Genomic DNA, 20,912 nt, shown 5'->3' with positions numbered 1-20,912 from the left:
TATGTATCCTGCTTAAAAATGGTCATTCTAAAGATTCACTGCCTAAATGAGAGTGGGGTTGTAGCTAACACCCAGCTCTTTAAACAGTCTAGGCACCATGCTGGCAATGGATCAGCCAGGAGAATATCATCTCTTCCCTGTTCCAGTGGACTCAAGGGAGAAATAAAGCTCTGGTCTGAACTGTGAGTCTTTACTGGAATCTAAGCATCCAATCTTTGATCATTGTAGGGTCATAAAATGTTAAAGCTAGAAGCCACCTTTGGAATGACGAAGCCCAAACTCCATTTTACCCTAAAACAGCAGGTTCAGAGGTAGTGAAATAACAGAGATGCTTGTGGTTAGAACATGGGCACTCGAGTCTGATGAACAAGGTACAGTTCTGTCTTGTTCTCTTCATTGTCATTTTCCCATAAGACAAGTTATCTAACTTCTCTGAACCTCAACTTCCTCATCACAGTAATCACCAATAGGAGTATGGTGAGGATTGAATGAGATAATAATGCATGTAAAACATTTAGCACAGGTCCTGGCACACAGTAAATGCTTGATAAAACATTAGTTTGTCAATAAAGGTCCATCTAGTCAAAGCTATGGTTTTTACAGTGGTCATGTATGGATGTGAGAGTTGGACTAGAAAGAAAGTTGAGTGCCGAAGAATTGATGCTTTTGAACTGTGGTGTTGGAGAAGACTCTTGAGAGTCCCTTGGACTGCAAGGAGATCCAAACAGTCCTTCCTAAAAGAAATTAGACCTAAACATTCACTGGAAGAACTGATCCTGAAGCTGAAACTCCAATCCTTTGGCCACCTGGTGCGAAGAACTGACTCATTGGAAAAGACCCTGATGCTGGGAAAGATTTCAGGTGGGAGGAGAAGGGGACGACAGAGGATGAGATGGTTGGATGGCATCACTGACTCAATAGACATGAGTTTGAGTGAACTCTGGGAGTTGCTGATGGATAGGGAGACCTGGCGGCTGCAGTCCATGAGTTCCCAAAGAGTTGGACATGTCTGAGCGATTGAACTGAACTGATGAGACATTAGTTATCACTTATCTTTCCATTTTGTGACTTCCCAAGGTCCTGCTTCAAATTTTTGGGAGAATTTGAATCCCCCCTTTTTAATTTATTTTCACTTGTTAGAAACAACTTGTGTCTTATCTCATATCATGGTTGTCATTTTTAGATTTTCTTTAATTTCCTCCTTCAGGTAGGAGGAAGTCAGTCACTTAATTTTCATCAGTGATGTTTTTTGAATAGGTGGCTTGGAGATGCCCATGATGAAATACAGAAGTACAGATTTGGTTCAAATTCCACAAAATGTTATGCTAGTGTCCATTGTTTTCATAACTTATCAAGACTCTACATTGTATTTAATTGAATTGAGTAGCTTCAGCTGCATGCAACAAATTCTGGTAAATTCTCTTTTCATTTTTATTCTATTAAAAATATATTCTAATTTTCCTTGTTATGGCTTCTTAGATACACCCATCATTTAAAAGTGGACATTTAATTTACAAATACATGGGATTTTTAAAAAAGTATCCTTAATATTAATTCCTCACGTTGATACTAACTTCTCATTTAAATTCTTTCTTCTCTGCAGTCACCTTCTGGGTTTTTTTTTTCTAGTCTAACTTCACTGAGGCTTTCGATAGCTAAGTTCAAGCTCTTTCTTGGTAAATGCCATATTGGACTTGAAAATATGTGGGTTATTTTCAAATATCTTTTAATATTGATTTCTAACATAATTCCACAGTGCTAACAGACTCTGTATGATTTCAATACCTTTAGACCGTGAAATTCTTGCACTTTTTTGTGTGTCCCTGGATATGTTCTAGTATCTCCTAGTTTACAGTCTATGGAAACTTGAATGGAATTTGTATCCTGCTACTGTGTGATAATTTTCACTGCTTTACATCCTTTCTCTCTGCAAATGTTTTGCCACAAGCATGCCATACCTGTATAATTTTGTAGTATGTTTTTTGGTTTGTTTTTTTACGTATAATCCATTCTTTTTATTGTGGTAAAATATACATTACATAAAAGTTACCATCTTAACTATTTTAAAATGTTAATACAGTTCAGATGTATTAAATATATTAAGAAGGTTGTGCAGCCATCACTACCATCCATTTTCATAATTCTTTTCATTCAGTAAAACTGAAGCCAACTGAATCTGACTCCGTGCTCATTAAATAATAATTCCCCTGTTCCTAGTCCCTGGCAAGCATCATTTTAATTTCTGTCTCTATGCTTCTGACTACCCTTAAGTACTTTATACAAGGGGGATCATACAGAATTGGTCTTTTTGTGACTGGTTTATTTCACTTAGCATAATTTCCTCAAGGTTCATTCCTGTTGTAGCACATATCAGAATTTCTTTCCTTTCTAAGGTGTTAAGTAATTTTCTGATCCTGAAAATAATATATAAAACTCAGAGTTCTTGGTCTTATTTGCCATCTGCCTTCCACATACTCCAGAAGAGTAGTAGCTTCTTTGTGTCTTCCTTTAGGAGGGCACAGAAGTTCCATTTAGGAACTTGGCCTGATGCCTGTCCGTTTGGGTCTCGGTAATTACTAGCGGTGCGATGCTCCCACAGTTTGAAACGTGTAACCTTTGACTTGACTTCAAGTTTGAAGACAGTATCATGCGCTGTGCTGACTGCATGCTCAGTACCTCCGTGAAGAGAGTACAGAGTTCAATAGAAGATGCCAGACTCCTTCCAAGGCCTAAACAAAAAGGATTTCAGCTATAATCATTTGCTGTATCCTTGCTACTTTGAATTCTCTTTTGCAACTTGCTGTGTGTCCAGCTGTAGTATGCTTTAAAGGGATATGGTATCCGTAGGAATGTTATACTTGGGAAAACATCAGAAAGTAGAACTACTGGGCAACAGGAAGTAGAGAGGTTGTAGGGTCTGGAGGGGGTGGGGCGAGATGACGATGCAGAAGTAGCTAGTGATACAGGTCCTGATGATTTCCAACATGAAAGAAGAGATATACGGCAAATCTTGGCCATCATAAATGTTTCTCTTTTCCTGAGGCTCCGCAATTACTTCAGGGGACAGGAGGAAAGAATAAGGGATCTACAACTGCCCACAAAGCATAGCCCTCTCCGAGGGTGGAGAGGACCCGGCTCAGGGTCGGGGGTGGGCACCAAGGAAACGCGATCTGGTCCTGCAGCCGCCTCAGTCATGATGGCTCCATGGACATCCAGACTTGGCGCCAGCCAGAGGCTCCATCATGCTCTCAGGGCTGATGGGGTGTGGCCAAACATGCAGGTTCCCACCTCCCCATCAACTGGTTAGTAACTCAGCAAGAAGAAACAAATACCGAAGTCCACATTTAGGGGCTGAGCAAAAGGTTTGGATGTGAGAGTTGGACTACAAAGAAAGCTGAGCGCCAAAGAATTGATGCTTTTGAACTGTGGTGTTGGAGAAGACTCTTGAGAGTCCTTTGGACTACAAGGAGATCCAACCAATCCATCCTAAGGAGATCAGTCTTGGGTGTTCATTGGAAGGACTGATGCTGAAGCTGAAACTCCAGTACTTTGGCCACCTCACGTGAAGAGCTGACTCATTGGAAAAGACCCCGATGCTGCAAAAGATTGAGGGTGAGAGGAGAAGGAGACGACAGAGGATGAGATGGTTGGATGGCATCACCGACTCAGTGGACATGGGTTTGGGGGGACTCTGGGAGTTGGCAATGGACAGGGAGGCCTGGTGTGCTGCCGTTTATGGGGTCGCAAAGAGTCAGACACGACTGAGCAACTGAACTGAACTGAACTGAAAAGGTTTGGAGCTGAATCCCTTTCGGTTAAGAATATGCTCTTGTAAAATCAATAAGTAAAAAAAGCCAAGCATAATTGAGTACAAAAATGTGTTCTGGGCCTATTAACAGATAATTAGAATGAGGTGCTCTGTGTGCAACATGAATAAGGGTTTTGGTGCTATTTTTTTTTTAACTTCTTTATGATAATGATCAGTGCAATATTTTTTTCCCCTTCAGTATAAATTCAAATGTCTTATTGTGTCATACCTGGTCATATTAAATTTTTTAACAATAATACAGAAATAGAAGAAATATAGGTAACATCATGCCCCTCTCTTTTTTAAAACAAACAAATGTTGTCTTACAAAACCCTTGGATTTCCAAACATTTACTGCATTAAAGCTGTCTGTTTCCAACTCTCTTAGAATCTCCTTTGGGCAGCAGTCTTGAGAATGCCACTCAAGTAATTACAGTAATGACTAATAAAAATATAGCTAATCTACTATTTTGAATTCCAGATTTAATTTCTGGAAACAGACAAGTTTGGTGGATAAAGTGGAGACACCATCTCTGGTTTCAAATGAGGCACAACTCTAAGGTAATGTCTCTGATGTTACTGTGTGGGTCTGTAGGACAGCCACAAACACAGTTTATATACCTTGGTAACAGTGGGGATCCAAGGACCTCAGACGAAAAACTCCCACTTTCGAGAATTTCCTTTGGCTCATTTAAGTAAGGGATCTATTAACGCTCCAGCCATCAGGTGGCTGGATACAGGAGACTCTGGTTCGATCTCTGGGTTGGGAAGATCCCTTGGGGAAGAAAATGGCAACCCACTCCAGTATTCTTGCCTGGAAAATTCCATGGATACAGGAGCCTGGCAGACTATAGTCCATGAGGTCACAAAGAGTCAGACATGACCGAGCAACTGAACACAAACACACACACACACACAAACATGCACACCCTCACGTATGCATGCGCACCCTCAGAGGCCATGGCGATTTGATCTATTGAGGGCTCCCTGCAGACAGGAGCTCTTGCCTAGAAAATCCCATGGATGGAGGAGCCCGGTGGGCTGCAGTCCATGGGGTCGCTAAGGGTTGGACACGACTGAGCGACTTCACTTTCACACATTGGAGAAGAAAATGGCAACCCACTCCAGTGTTCTTGCCTGGAGAATCCCAGGGACGGGGGAGCCTGGTGGGACTATGGGGTCACACAGAGTCAGACACGACCGAAGTGACTTAGCAGCAGCAGCAGCAGCCAGGAGCTAAGAACAAAGCTCAGCACAGTTGGAGCCCTGCTCTCCAGTCACAGTACTGCCGCTGAGCAATGATCTGGCTCCTAGCATGGAAGAGAGTGGACGTGACGTTGCACTCCAGCTGACGTGTCAGTTATTGCGTTCTTATTGTTTTAAGTGCTTTATTCATTTAATCCTCACAGAAACCCTAAATCGTGTTGCCTCCCTTTTATAGCTGACATGCGGGGGCACCAGAAAGTCAAGTAATTTGCCCAGAAGTCACAGAATAAGTGGCCGAGTTGGGATTTGAAATCAGCTATGCAGAGCTCCAGAGTCAGTGTTGGTGTCTTTAACCACTATGCTATACTGACAAGGATCTTGAGCCACTTAAGTGTGTATTTCAGAATCTTATAATGTAGGGGGTTTGTCTGTTTTAGCAGATGTCTCCTGTAAAACTCATAGGAACTTGGAACTTCCCTGGTGGTCCAGTGGCTAAGACTCTGCACTCTCAACGCACTGGGCCCAGGTTCGAGCCCAGGCCTGGAAACCGGATCCTACCCGCTGCAACCAAGGGTTCGTGTGCCACAACTAAAAAGATCTGGCTCACTGGGAGGAAGATCGAAGATCCTGCATGCCACAACTAAGTCCTGCTGCTACTGCTGCTAAGTCCCTTCAGTTGTGTCCGACTCTGTGAGACCCCATAGACAGCAGCCCACCAGGCTCCCCCGTCCCTGGGATTCTCTAGGCAAGAACACTGGAGTGGGTTGCCATTTCCTTCTCCAATGCAGGAAAGTGAAAGTGAAGTCACTCAGTCGTGTCTGACCCTGAGCAACCCCATGGACTGCAGCCTTCCAGGCTTCTCCGTCCATGGGATTTTCCAGGCAAGAGTACTTGAGTGGGGTGCCACTGCCTTCTCCCAACTAAGTCCTGGCACAGCCAAATAAAGAAATAAAAGTAGTCAGAAAAGTCACAGGAACATGGACATGTCACTTAACTGCTCCAAATCTCCCTTTGTCATCTGAAGAAATAGGGAGAACACAAGCTCAAAGCTATAAGGATTCTAAAAAAATGGATAGAAAGCTTCTGATATTTAAGAGGCATGCTGGCCATTTCCTATAGAAGAAGGGTCAACTATAGAAAATGTCCACTTACTACTTACTTTTTACAGGGTGGGGGGCACATTATGAGATGATTATTATGATTCCACTTTAATATAATAAAATTTTGCTTAATATCATAAACAATCTTCCCTATTTTTAACATTAACTCCTTTTTGCTCATATGACTCAACTCATTTTAAAAACTATAACTTTTTCTCCTTAAAAACAATATATGCATTGTTTGTAATAATACAGAAAACACATAAATGATAAGAAAAAAAATGCCCATAATACACTTACCCACAAATAACATTTTGATGTGTAACCTCATTCTATACACAAATACATTTGAATAAAACTAGCATCAAATTGTATATAATTTTTGCAAGCTGCTTTGTCTTAAAAATGTTATCATGGTGTAAGCTATTACATATAGGATGGATGAACAACAAGGTCCTACTGTTGTTATATATAGCACAGGGAACTATATTCAATAACTGATAAACCACCAGTGGAAAAGAATATTAAAAAGGAATGTATATGTATGTGTGTGTGTGTATATTCAGTTCAGTTCAGTGGCTAAGTCGTGTCTGACTCTTTGCGACCCCATGAACCTCAGCACGCCAGGCCTCCCTGCCCATCACCAACTCCCGGAGTTTACCTATGTCCATCCAACCATCTCATCCTCTGTCATCCCCTTCTCCTCCCACCCTCAATCTTTCCCAACATCGGGGTCTTTTCAAATGAGTCAGCTCTCCACATCAGGTGGCCAAAGTATTGGAGTTTCAGTTTCAACATCAGTCCTTCCAATGAACACCCAGGACCGATCTCCTTTAGGATAGACTGGTTGGATTTCCTTGCAGTCCAAGGGACTCTGTGTGTGTATATATATATATATATATATAACTGAGTCACTGCTGTACACTAGAAATTATCACATTGTAAATCAACTGTACTGCAAAAAAGAAAGAAAAACATTAGTATCCAGAAATATAAAATCACTACGTACAAATAGCTGTTTAACCAATATTCCCAAATGATGTTGCTATATAATGGCTAAAATCTTTTAGAACAATGGATAGAACACAAAAAAGAATATAAGAAAATATAACAGAAACAAAATAATGGTGTATATTTGGTGTTCCTCAGCAGAAAAAAAAATAAAAGATGGGGAAACAAGGTTAAAAATATGTTTTCACCAAATGTTTTATAATTTTTAATAAAACAGTTTAGTAAACTGTTTTCCTAAGGGAATTAAAGCTATAATAAAAACACAATCATCTCAAAAACAAACAAAAAATGTTATTTTGAAAGTATTAATCTTATTCCCCTATGTCCTTAAATATTCTACAACATCTTTGTGAAGATCTGTAAACTATCACATTACATGGATATATCAATTTGCTTAATTAAGCAGTCCTCTATAGACGCTTTGCTTCTAAGTCCACAATGAATGGCTAACTAGATGTTAAGACTGTTTCCAAGGACACAGTGAATATCCTTGGGGGTAAAATGCATAGAAATACAACTAATTTTTTTTCAGGCAAGGCTTCGTTGGGACTCCTGCTGCAGCAGGAGAGAGTAAGAACAAGTTACAGGTTCCCTTGCTCACTCCCCAAGCAGGGGTGAGCTGGTTCCGTGTACGGGGTGAGGGTAGGGATGTGTCCAGGCTGAAGGGGTGACTGGTCATGTTGTGTGCAGGGGGCAAGAGCAGTACCCTGCTTTTACTCAGAGCACCGTGCTTTTGCTCCCAGCTCTTCAGAAGTGGAGTTGTGTTTTTGGCCTTTTTGTATTTTGTTGTGCATAATTTCCTCCAACTGCACACGCACACCGTTATTTTTAGTCTCTTATGAAAGTGAAAGTGTTAGTCACTCAGTCATGTCCGACTCTTTGTGACTCTGTGGACTGCAGCCCGTGGACTTCTCCCGGAAAGAACACTGGAGTGGGTAGCCGTTCTCTTCTCCAGGGGATCTTTCCGAACCAGGGATCGAAGCCGGGTCTCCTGCCTTGCAGGCGGCTCTTTCACCATCTGAGTCCCCAGGGAAGCCCTTACAGAGTTTCTTTGTTTTCTGCTATGCTTACGGTTTCTTTGCATTCTGTTGCTCAAGGAGGGGATGTTTTTCCAGGTGCAAGCCCTGCAGCAAAAGGTCCCAGGTCCCAGCCTGTCTCATTTCTCCCCCAGGGGCGACCCACCGGACTTTCAAGAACAAAGGCTCCAGGCAAAAGGCAGTGAGTCTCAAAGCCCCATGTCCCGACCCTGGAGGAAAGTCACGGTCCTACAGAGGTCAACAGAGCAGATCTTTTGAGTTTGGGGCAAGTTCCATTTTCTCCCAGGCCTCAGAGGCTCCCAGGCTCTGACTGGGCCCTGGCTGGAATCCAGAACAGATATAGAAATGTCTCCGGGAGACTGGAACAGAGGGAGGGGAGAGGATGCCACCTCTGACAGCCCAGCTAGAGAGGAAGCCACAGTAAACGTCCCCTTCTCGGCCTCAGGCCTGACTCCATTGGCCAAGTCACCCCCTTCCCTCTTGGATCCTACAGAGAAGAGGCCAAACCACTGGGGTAACCAACTCAACCGTTTGCCTGGGACTTCTCTAGTGTTAGCAACAACAGCCCTGTGACCTGCCTAGCCTGGGTGAGCTAGGATGGCTAATCAGCCTCCATAAATCCAAGTCATGGCAAATGCCCATGGCGCCCTGGATGCAAGGGCTCAGGTATTCCTGTGGGAAGGGGTCCTCCAAGACTCACTGGCTAAGTTCCCACAATCTAATGCAGCAGGTTTCACTGCCTGTGAGTGCATTTTCCCTCCGCGTTCACCAGGATCTTCCATCATTCACAGTCAGATCCAGTAAGTGCAGCTACCTAATAACTGTGGCTGTGGCTGGTGATGGGAAACTGCTTTGGGTTTTTCCACCTGAAACGTCCTCATGTTCTGGGCGGTGGCCCCCATCTTTGGGGACACATTAGAATCCCCTGGGGGACTGGATTTCTGCGTTGCTCGAAGCTCCAAGGTCATTCTGGGGCACAGCCAGGGTTAAAGACCCACAGCACTAGGATACAGGACACCAGGCACTCGATTTCCCTTTTATCTGAAACTGTTTTTTCAGGAAAACTCAGCTCTGCTCAGGATCTCCAGCTCACCGTTCTGTGGCTGTGAACCGGCCTCCACTCAGGTATAAGTCCTGGTTAAAGTAATTTTCTTAAACCAAAAAGATCAGCCCTAGATTACATTTTCTTTCTTTTTTTAAAATTATTTTGGCTGCATTGCTGTAGGCAGGATTTCCCTAGCTGCGGAAAGTGGTGGTGGTGGGGGGGTGCTACTCTAGATGCGGTGCACAGGCTTCTTATTACGGTGGCTTCTCTTGTTGCAGCTCGTGAAATACAACTAATTTATAAAAGCAGTCTAAGGCAGACTACTGAGGATGATAAACCCCTGGCCTCCAAAATGGCCACTGTGTTTGTTTGTTGTTAAGCAATTATTTGAGGTTTTGAATTCTTAGTACCATTTACTTCCTCTGAGAGTCTAATTAAGAGAATGTGCTAATGTGCTAGCTGTTTAGTTTAACATAATGAATGCAAACAGCACACTCTCCTGAAAGTTTCCCTAAGCCTGTTATAATTCCTTTAGTTGGCTTTCCCTCTCAGTTCAGTTCAGTTCAGTTCAGTCACTCAGTCATGTCCGACTCTTTGCAACCACATGGACTGCAACACGCCAGTCTTCCCTGTCCATCACCAACTCCCAGTTTGCTCAAACTCATGTCCATCAAGTCTGTGATGCGATCCAACCATCTCATCCTCTGTTGTCCCCTTCTCCTCCTGCCTTCAATCTTTCCCAGCATCAGGGTCTTTTCCAAGGAGTCAGTTCTTTGCATCAGGTGGCCAAAGTATTGGAGTTTCAGCTTCAGCATCAGTCCTTCCAATGAACATTCAGCTCTGATTTCCTTTAGGACTGACTGATTGGATCTCTTTGCAGTCTAAGGGACTCTGAAGAGTTTTCTCCAACACCACAGTTCAAAAGCATCAATTCTTTGGCACTCAGCTTTCTTTACGGTCCAACTCTCACATCCATACATGACTCCTGGAAAAACTAGTTTTGACTACATGGACCTTTCCTGGCAAAGTAATGTCTCTGCTTTTTAATAAGCTGTCTAGGCTGGTCATCGCTTTTCTTCCAAGAAGCAAGTGTCTTTTAATTTCACAGCTGCAGTCATCATCTGCAGTGATTTTGGAGCCCAAGAAAATAAAATCTGTCACTGTTTCCATTGTTTCTCCATCTATTTGCCATGAAGTGATGGGACCAGATGCCATGATCTTAGTTTTCTGAATGCTGAGTTTTAAGCCAGCTTTTTCACTCTCCTCTCTCACTTTCATCAAGAGGCTCTTTAGTTCTTCTTCACTTTCTGCCATATGGGTGGTGTCATCTGCATATCTGAGGTTATTGATATTTCTCCTGGCAATCTTCATTCCAGCTTGTGCTTCATCCAACCCAGCATTTTGCATGATGTACTCTGCATGTAAGTTAAATAAGCAGGGTGACAATATACAGCCTTGACGTACTTCTCTAGCATTTGCTTAATCCAGCACCATTTTGACTCCTAATTAATTTATCAAAATAGACAATTAATGGTATCACAGACTAGTTTTGAAATAGGAGAGAAGAGGGTAGGATATAACATTTGAAAGAATGACATAGCCTGAGGAGACAGCATAAACTGATTAGAATCAAATGGGTCCAAGATGGCAGACAAGTCCACCTGACCAGCCCTTGGTCTTCAGAATATGCTCATTGTAGCACAGCAGCCGGCTACATGACACACCCACGGCTACTGTGACAGCTCCAAGGCCGACCATCAGAGATCGAAAAGTGGGTGGGGGCCCAATTCCTGGTAATCTCTGCTGCTACTAAGTCACTTCAGTTGTGTCCAACTTTGTGTGACCCCATAGACGGCAGCCCACCAGGCTCCCCTGGGAGCTCTCCCTGGGATTCTCCAGGCAAGAACACTGGAATGGGCTGCAATTTCCTTCTCCAATGCATGAAAGTGAAAAGGGAAAGTGAAGTCGCTCAGTCGTGTCCGACTCTTAGCGACCCCATGGACTGCAGCCCACCAGGCTCCTCCGTCCATGGGATTCTCCAGGCAAGAGTACTGGAGTGGGGTGCCACTGCCTTCTCCGGGTAATCTCTGCCCTTTTCCCAAAATAGTTGGAATAATTTTTCCACTCATTAGCCTATGAAATTACCCAGCCCATAAAAACTAACCACACCACATTTCGAGGCCACTTTTATCTTCCGACGTGGCCCACATTGTTTGGAGTGTGTTTCTTGCTAAATAAATCCATTTATTACCTATCACTTTGTCTCTTACTGAATTCTTTCTGTGATGAGACATCAAGAACCTGAGCTTTGGACTACCCATGTGGTATGATGGACGGGAATCTGCCTGCCAATGCAGAGGACGTGAGTCCAATCCCTGGTCTGGGATGATTCTACATGCCACAGAGCAACTAACGCTCATGAGCCACAGCTACTGAAGTCCAGCTCATCAGACTGCGATTACTGTGAGCTGCCACTACTGAAGCCCGTGTGCCTAGAGCCTGTGCTCCAACAACAAGAGAATCCACCGCCACAGAAGCCTGCCCACGGGAACAAAGAGTAGCCTGCTCAACGCAACTAGAGAATGCTTGCATGTAGCAGTGGATACCCTGCACAATCAACAAAAAAAGAACCTGAGTTTCATTAGGTCTTGAAACCAGGTGTATGATCGCAACTGGAAAACTATGGCTTTTGGCCAGGTTCAAATCCCAGCCACATGGGTAAGAGTCCCAAACTGGATTTTGGCTGGGTTTGAGTCCCAGCACATGGGTTTAAGTCCTAATATGAGGTGAACGGTTTCCATTTCACTGCCTTAAAAATCTTCTGGAAACCACTGATCTTTTTACTGTTTCCATATATTTTGCCTGATCCAGAATGTCATACCAGGGACATATCCAGAATGTCCCTGGTAGCTCAGCTGGTAAAGAATCTGCCTGCAATGCAGAAGACCCTGGTTCGATTCCTGGGGCAGGAAGAGCTGTTGAAGAAGGGATAGGCTACCCACTCCAGTATTCTTGGACTTCCCTGGTGGCTCAGCTGGTAAAGAATCTGCCGGCAATGTGGGAGACCTGAGTTCAGTCCCTGGCTTGGGAAGATCCTGTGGAGAAGGGAATGGCTAACAACTCCACTTTTCTGGCCTAGAGAATTCCATGGACTGTGTAGTCCATAGGGCCGCAAAGAGTGAGACATGACTGAGTGACTTTCACTTTCAGAATGTTAATATAGTTGGAATCATATAGTATTTAGCCTTTTCAGATCGACTTCTTTCACTCAATAATGTACATTTAAGTTTCCTCCATGTCTTGACTTGACAGACCATTTCCTTTTAGTACTGAATAATATTCCATAGTCTTGTTGCACCAAAGTTTATTTACCATTTACCTACTGAAGGACATCTTGACTGTTTCCAAGTTGTGGCAATTATGAATAAAGTTGCCATAAATATCTGCATACAGGTTTTTGTGTGGACACCGATTTTCAATTCCTTTGGGTAAATACCAATGAGCATGATTGCGGAATTGTGTATTGAGTATGTCACTTCTGTAAGAAACTGTCAAACTGATTTCTAAAATAGCTGTTCCATTTTTGTATTCCCATCAGCAATGACTGAGAGTTCCTGGAGGGTGCTGTCAGTGTTTTCGATTTTGGCCTTTCTGACTGATGTAAACTAGTATCTCGTTGCTTTAATTTGCATTTCCTTGATGACATATCATGTGGAGCATCTTTTCATATACTTATTTGCCATCTATATATCTTCTTTGATAAAGTTCTTGTTCAGGTCTTTGGTCCATTCTTTTATTTGGGTTGTTTTCTTATTGTTGAGTTTTATGAGTTCTTTGTATATTTTGAAAAATAGTCTTTGATCAGGTACATGTTTTACCAGTATTTTCTCACATCCTGTGGCTTGTCTCCTTATTCTCTTGATCCTAATCCATTTTTAGGATTAGAAGACAGAGTGGGAAAAAAACAGGAGACAGGGTGGTGCTGGATTACTGAAATGGTGGACTAGGACTAAGCTTACGGCCCCAGTAGAAAACAGCATCAGAAACAAAACGTTCTGAAAGAATCTGATATCGAAACAGACATGAGAAGTGTTCGCCTCTGGCTCCCTCATGCCTCCTCTTAGCCACTCGGTGGTGTCTGACTCTTGTAGCCCCATTGACTGTGGCCCACCAGGCTCCTCTATCCACGGAATCTTCCAGGCAAGAATACTGGAGTGGGGTGCCATTTCCTACTGCAGGGGGTTGAACCCACATCCCATGTGTCTCCTGCACTGATAAGCAAATTCGTTACCACCAGCAACACCTGGGACAGCAAGTTAAAGACTTCAGAAGAAAGGATTGGTAAACCCTGAAATCAGGTCAATAGAAACAATACTAGCTAAACAAGAGGAAGAAAATGAGACTTAAAAAGATTAACAAAGCCTCAGTAACCTATGGGACAATATCAAGCAAGCTGACATGTATTTAACAGGAGAGAGAAAATGAGGCCAAAAACTGGAAGAAACAGAAAAGGAAAAAATTGCCCAAATTTGGAAAAAGAGAATAAGTTGCAAATCCAAGAAGCCTAGTGAGAAAGTCCATTCTTATGTAGGTTGATAAGGAGTCCAGGGCCCTCGAGGAGGAGAAAGTGGTCTTGGGCCCTCAAGGAGAAAAGGGATAAACTTTTTTTCTACATTCCTTGTCTTAGTTAGATAAGACATTTTTAAAAAGCTGAGTTGTTAGTTGCAGCAATCTATTTCTTCTAAGACTAACTTTCTTTAAGCCCAGAGCTAATGATTATACAACAAAACAATTCATCTTGCACAAGGGCATGTTTTTCCTTAAATTCTGTACTAATGATTATAAAACAACAATTTTATCTTGCTCCAGGACATATTTCTTCTTCTTAACAAGAACCTTCTGACTAATCCTGTTATCTTAAAATGTATGATGTGGGAGTGGGTCTGGTAAGACCTTTCTTTTGTTAGTAACCAACTGAAAAAAGTATAGAAAGTCTTGATAAGACTAGTGAGTGGGGCACTCTCTGCCCCTTTCTTATGTCTATGGCAGAAGCTTTCTCTCCTTTTCACTGTAATAAAACTTTTTCCGAAGTTCTGAGTGCCCGAAGCTGCGTCTCTGGTCCCGAAGCTAAATTCTCTACTTCAGAGATCACAGATCTGACACCATTCACCAGAAGCTATAACTAGCAAACCCCAAGCAAGATATTTTTAAAAAATGACACTTAGGCACATCATAGTTAAAACGCTGAAAATCAAAGTTAAAGAGATAATCTCAAAACTCACCAGAATAAGTAAAAAACATTCAACAAACTGTGGAAAATTCTTAAAGAGGTTGGAATACCAGACTACCTTATCTGCCTCCTGATAAACCTGTATGCAGGTCAAAAAGCAACAGTTAGAACTGGATATGGAACAACAGACTGGTTCAAAATTGGGAAAGGAGTACACCAAGGATGTATATTGTCACCCTGCTTATTTAACTTATATGCAGAGTACATCATGCAAAATGCTGGGCTGGATGAATCATAAGCTGGAATCAAGATAGCTGGGATAAATATCAATAACCTCAAATATACAGATGACACCATCCTAATGGCAGAAAGTGAAGAGGAACTAAAGAACTTCTTGATGAAGGTGAAAGAGGAGAGTGAAACAGTTGGCTTAAAATTCAACACTCAAAAAAAATAAGATCATGGCATCCAGTCCCATCACTTCAAGGCAAATAGATGAGGGAAAAATGAAAACAGTGACAGACTTAATTTTCTCGGGCTCCAAAATCTCTGTGGACAGTGACTGCAGCCATGAAATTGAAAGACGCTTGCTCCCTGGAAGAAAAGCTATGACAAACCTAGAGAGCATATTAAAAAGCAGAGACTTCATTTTGATGACAAAAGCCTGTCTACTCAAAGCCATGGTTTTTCCAGTAGTCACGTACAGATGTGAGAGTTGGACTATAAAGAAAACTGGGCGCCGAAGAATTGATGCTTTTGAACTGTGGTGTTGGAGAAGACTCTTGAGAGTCCCTTGGACTGCAAGGAGTTCCAACCAGTCCATCCTAAAGGAAATCAGTCCTGCATATTCATTGGAAGGACTGATGCTGAAGCTGAAACTCCAATAGTTTGGCCACCTGATGCAAAGAGAAGACTCATTGGAAAAGACCTTGATACTGGGAAAGATTGAAGGCGGGAGGAGAAGGGGGTGACAGAGAATGAGTTGGTTGGATGGCATCACTGACTCAGTGGACATGAGCCTAAGAAAACTCTGGGAGATAGTGAAGGACAGGGAAACCTGGAGTCCAGTGGGTCACAAAGAGTCATACATAACTTAGCAACTGAACAAGAACAGGAGGGGAGCCCCAGTACAAATGAAAGTTGAAGTCTCATCAGAAACAATAGAGGCCGAAGAGAACAGAATGACATCTTTAAAGTGTTGAAAGGAAAGTCAACCGACAATTACATGTTCTGTGAAATTACCCATTAAAAATGAAGATGAAAAGACACTTTCAGATAAATAAATGCTGAGAGAATCTCCAGCAGTTCTGCACTACAGGATATGCAGAGGTAAACTTGCCGTCAGAAGGATGAAGAGTACTGGAAATGGTAAATATGTGCAGAATAGATCTATCTTTTATGTATAACTGTACTTTCCTTTGAGAGGGGATTGCTTAACGTAAATGTAATAATATAATACTGTTAAAAGATTAACTGAGGAACATTAAACCTGTGAAGAGTTTACGGAGAAAACGATTTAAATCAGGCAGGGCCAAGCTGAAAGTGGTTAGAGGGCACTCACTCTACCAGCAGGGACAAAGGGAAAGGCTCCCACAGGGCAGACACAGGAGCAAAGCAAGGGGGTCGCTTAACTGGTTTTAGTTTGGGCAGCTGCATTATTCGGGAAAGTCTAGTTAGCGGAGTTCGTGATTGGTTGCTCTCAAGTGTTGATTTCTTAACCTTGAGGTATTTGCAGAAATTGACTCTGGCTTAGGTTGTGGCTTGCTTACGTTGGGAGCCAAAGCATGGGAGTCACTCTAGTCTGATGACTTCCTTGTTCAATGACTTTCACAATCGTGTGGGGTTATTAGGTATATACATGTAAAATGCATGTGTACTCGGTTGGTAAGTCATGTCGGGCTCTTACATGACAATAGCAAAAGAAGTGGTAAATAAAATTTTAATGTAATAAGGCTGTCACGTTTTATATATTTATTCATTTTAATATATTCATTATAAATAAACTGTGATAAATTAAGGCTGCATATTACAGTCCTTAGAATAACCATGAGAAATATAATAAAAAGAAGGGATAGTTAGGGAGTTTGGGATTGACATGTACACATTGTTATATGTAAAATGGATAACCAACAAGGACCTACTGTATATAGCACAGGGAATGTACTATGTTATGTCTGCTCAGTGTTATGCAACAACCTAAATGGGAAAATAACTTGACAAATGATAGATACGTGTATAAGTGAATCACTTTGCTGTACACTGAACAACACTGTCAACCAATTATACTTGAATAAAATAAAAAGTACAAAAAAAAGTATAAGCAAAAGGCCAAAAGAGAAACGAAAAAGAAATGTACGGCATCTTTGATTAGTCCAAAGGAAGACTAGAAAAGAGGAAAAACAGAGAAAACCCAAAGAAACAAACAAATACAAGTAACATTTTGGTACATTTCAAATCAATAAGCACGTTAAATTCAAATGGACTAAACACTCTAATTACAAGACTGAGATTGTCAGACTCGATGTAAAAGGAAGACCCAACTATATTCAATCTACCAGACATACTTTGCATATAAAGACACAGAGAAACAGAAATTAACAGGTTAGACATCTATACCACGCAGGTAGTAGGATAAGAAAACTATTTGACTACACTGATATTGGACAAAGTGGATTTCTTTGTTTTGTCTTTTTAAACGATGTATCATCTGTTTGTTTATTTGGCTGCACTGGGTCTCGGCTGTGGCAGGCAAGCTCCCCGGTGCACCATGCAGATCTTCTGTTGTGGCGCATGGACGCCCCAGTTGTGGCGCGTGGACTCTGCAGTTGTGGTGCATGGGCTTAGCTGCTCCACCATATATGGGATCTAAATTTCCCAACGAGGAATGGAACCCACATCCCCAGCAGAGAAGTCCCAACAAAGCAGATTTTAAGAGAAAGATTATTATGAGATATAAAGGTGGACTTTCAAGGGGTTAAATACCATGAAGCATATAAAATCCTTAATGTATATGTACTCATATTAATTTCCTAGGGTTGCCATTACAAAGTACCACAAACTAGGAGACTTGGAACAAAAATTTATTCACTCACAGTTCTGGAGGCTGAATGTCTGAAATCAAGGTATCAGAGGACCATGCTTCCTCCAGCATCTGTAAGAGAGACTCCTTTCTTGCCTCTTCCCAGCTTATGATGATTTTCCAGAGATCTTTGGTGTCCCTTGGCTTTCAGCTACAGCAGTTGTCTCTGCCTTCAGTGTCATCTGAGTCTGTCTTCACATGGCATTTTCCTACAGCATGCCAAATTAGGGCCACCCTAATGACCCCATCTTAATTGACTATAGCTGCAAAACCCTATTTCCAAACAAGGTTATATGTATAGACACCCAGGGTTAGGACTTCAACATATATTTTGTAAGGACACAATTCAATGCGTAACAGTACTTAATAACAAAGTTTCAGAATACATGTGGGGAGGGGCAAATACAAAGTGAGAAATACACAAGTTCATCATCACATTGAAGAAATTAACATCCTGTCAGTCTCAACATATTTCAAAAAATAAGCATCTTAAGTAATAGAGCTGACTAAAATGGAATTAAATTAGAAATTAATAACAAGATATCCAGGAAAGCGTTAGGTATTGGGAAATGAAGCCATATCCTTATAAGTAATTACAAAGAAATTACAAAGGAAATTAGAAAATATTTTGAACGAAATAACAATGAAAATACACATATCAAAAAAAAAAAAAAGAAAATACACATATCAAAACTTGTGGAATATAACTAAAACAATGCACAGAGGGAGATTTATAAACATTTATATTAGAAAAGAAAGTTAAACAATAATGATCTGATGTTCCAACTTCATAAACTTGAAAAGAGCAAACTAGACCAAAAGTAAATAGAAGGATTCTACTGACATTAAAAGTTATATGGCAGAAATAAAGACCTCTGAAAATTCTGCCTCTATAAAAGAAAACTAGCAAAAATTCTTAGGATAAACGTTTTCAGCACTCTATAAATTAGCCAAAAGCTTGCAACAATTCAGAAAAATGCTTACTCAAAGAAAGTGGCTGAATCTTGGTAAGAACAGCAAGTTTTGCGGGGTTTTTAACTTGACCTTTTCCCAATATCCCCACCCTAGTTCCATGGTAGTCTAAAAAAGTAATGGTCTGCAAATAACTCCTTAGAAAACACTGAGACTGGTTTTAGGCACTTAAGGAAATTCACATCTAATCGTTAGCTGATTACAAAGCTAAAAAAGCAGAGTTTAGAGCAACACATGACAAAGAATACAGATTTCACAGAATTCATTCAGAAAAGTCACTAAACAAATAACAACAGCAAATGGCCACAACAACACCCCCGGGGAAAGGGGGAATCTGGTGTCCACAGTGCCACACTGTGTTATTTTAAATGTCCATGTCCAGTTCTGAACAAAAAATTGATGACACATACAAAGAAGAAGACATGGCCCATATAAGGAAAAAAAAAAACAGAGACCATCCCTGAGTAAGCATGGATGTTGCACTTTCTAGATAAATTCTTTAAATCAGTTATGCAAAATACGTTCCAAGAACATTAGGAAATCATGTCTAAAGAAATAAAGCACGAGAGTGATGTCTCTTTATTGTATCAGTATGGAAACAGAAATTATTATTATTTCTTAAAAAGAACCAGATCGAAATTCTGGTTTTGGAAAGTTCAATAACTGCAATGAGTCACCAGAGGGACTCAACATCAGATTTGAGTAGACAGAAGAAAGAATTCATGAATCTGGACATAGATTAATTGAGACAATCCACTCGGTGAAGCAGAAAAGAAAAAGAATAATGAATACAGGCTCAAAGACATGTGAGACATCAACAAGCTCATCAACATACACATGATGGAAATTCCTAAAGGCGAGGAGAGAGAAGGAGGGAGGAGAGAATATTGGAAGAAATAACAAAAGAGTAAAACAGTTAATTTGGAAATATTTAACACAGTAATTGGGAAGTTGTTTAGATGCTAAGTCATGTCCAACTCTTTTGTGACTCATGGATTGTAGCTCGCTAGGCTTATCTGTCCATGGAATTTCCCAGGCAGGAATACTTGAGTGGGTCGCCATTTCCTTTTCTAGGGGATCTTCCCAACCCAGGGATCCAACCTGCATCTCCTGCACTGGCAGGCGGGTTCTTTGTGGCTGAGCCACCAGGGAAACCCAGTAATGGAGATACTGAAATGCAAAAAGATATATGACGTAAAAACAGGTAGTGAATGGCAGATATGAATCCTATCTTCTTAGGAATGTAGAGACTTCCCAGGTGGCTTAGACAGTAAAGCGTCTGTCTACAATGTGGGAGACCTGGGTTCGATCCCTGGGTGGGGAAGATCTCCTAGAGAAGGAAATGGCAACCCATTCCAGTATTCTTGCCTGGAAAATCCCATGGACGGAGGAGCCTGGTGGGCTACAGTCCATGGGGTTGCAAAGAGTCGGACACGACTGAGCGATTTCACTTTCTTTCACTTTCTTAGGAATTTAATGTAAATGGGTCAGATGCTCCAATTAAAAGGCAGAAATTGGCAGGATCACAAAAAAACGTGATCGGACCATACACAGTCCACAAGAACCACACTTTAGATTCAAAGACACAAATAGGTTGAAAATAGAAGGACAGAAAAAGAGAAACTACACAAATAGCAACCAATAACAAGATAGACCACATGTGGGTCTCAATAAATTTAAAAATGATTGAAATAATACAAAGTATATTCTCTCTCCATAATGGAATGTATTTAGGTAGGTCTTAGTAAATGGCCACTGCATGGAATTTGATAATAATGCATGTCCCTCCTAATGTTATTCACTGACTAATCAGCCTTTCTAAACTTCTCTTCCTGGAAGGAGAGTTCTACAAGCATTCTGGCATGAGTCAGGTCACCTCACCCACAAGAGCTAGGTCAGAGGGAATTGCATAATGTTTATTTCCTGGAAAATGCTCCCCATGGGGGACAACATTTTATAGCAGGGCACGCTTGGTTTTTGGAATCACAGTCTGGTTGCCAATAATCATTACCTTGGGCAAGTTATTTAGTTTCTCTAAGCCTCAGCTTTTTCATCTGTACCATAAGGTATTTACACCGCAAGGATTTAGATACTAAATAAATCAATCTTAACTTCCTACCCTCTTCAGTCTTCTTTCTCTTTCTCATGCAAATAACATCGCAATTTGCAAGAGAAGAAATGTAGTAAATAGTCCTGGAGTAAAAGCGTATGAGAAAGCTGGAATTAGGATGTTGAATAATGCAATCTTGAGCTATTTTCCCAGTCCTCTTTGTATGAAATACATGATCCTCATCTATAAAATGGACATAATGACGTCCTTCCTGTATGTGCTAACAAGGATTATGGGAGATTATAAGAATATCTATGACTCGCCTAGCACCCAGTTCAGTTCAGTTGCTCAGTGATCAGAATTACAATCTGCCTT

Source organism: Moschus berezovskii, chromosome 20 (assembly GCF_049115385.1).
Source record: "Moschus berezovskii isolate FMDL1 chromosome 20, NW_MosBer_1.0, whole genome shotgun sequence".
In the NCBI taxonomy this organism is placed as follows: domain Eukaryota; kingdom Metazoa; phylum Chordata; class Mammalia; order Artiodactyla; family Moschidae; genus Moschus; species Moschus berezovskii.
Note: the sequence above shows the minus strand (reverse complement) of the source record.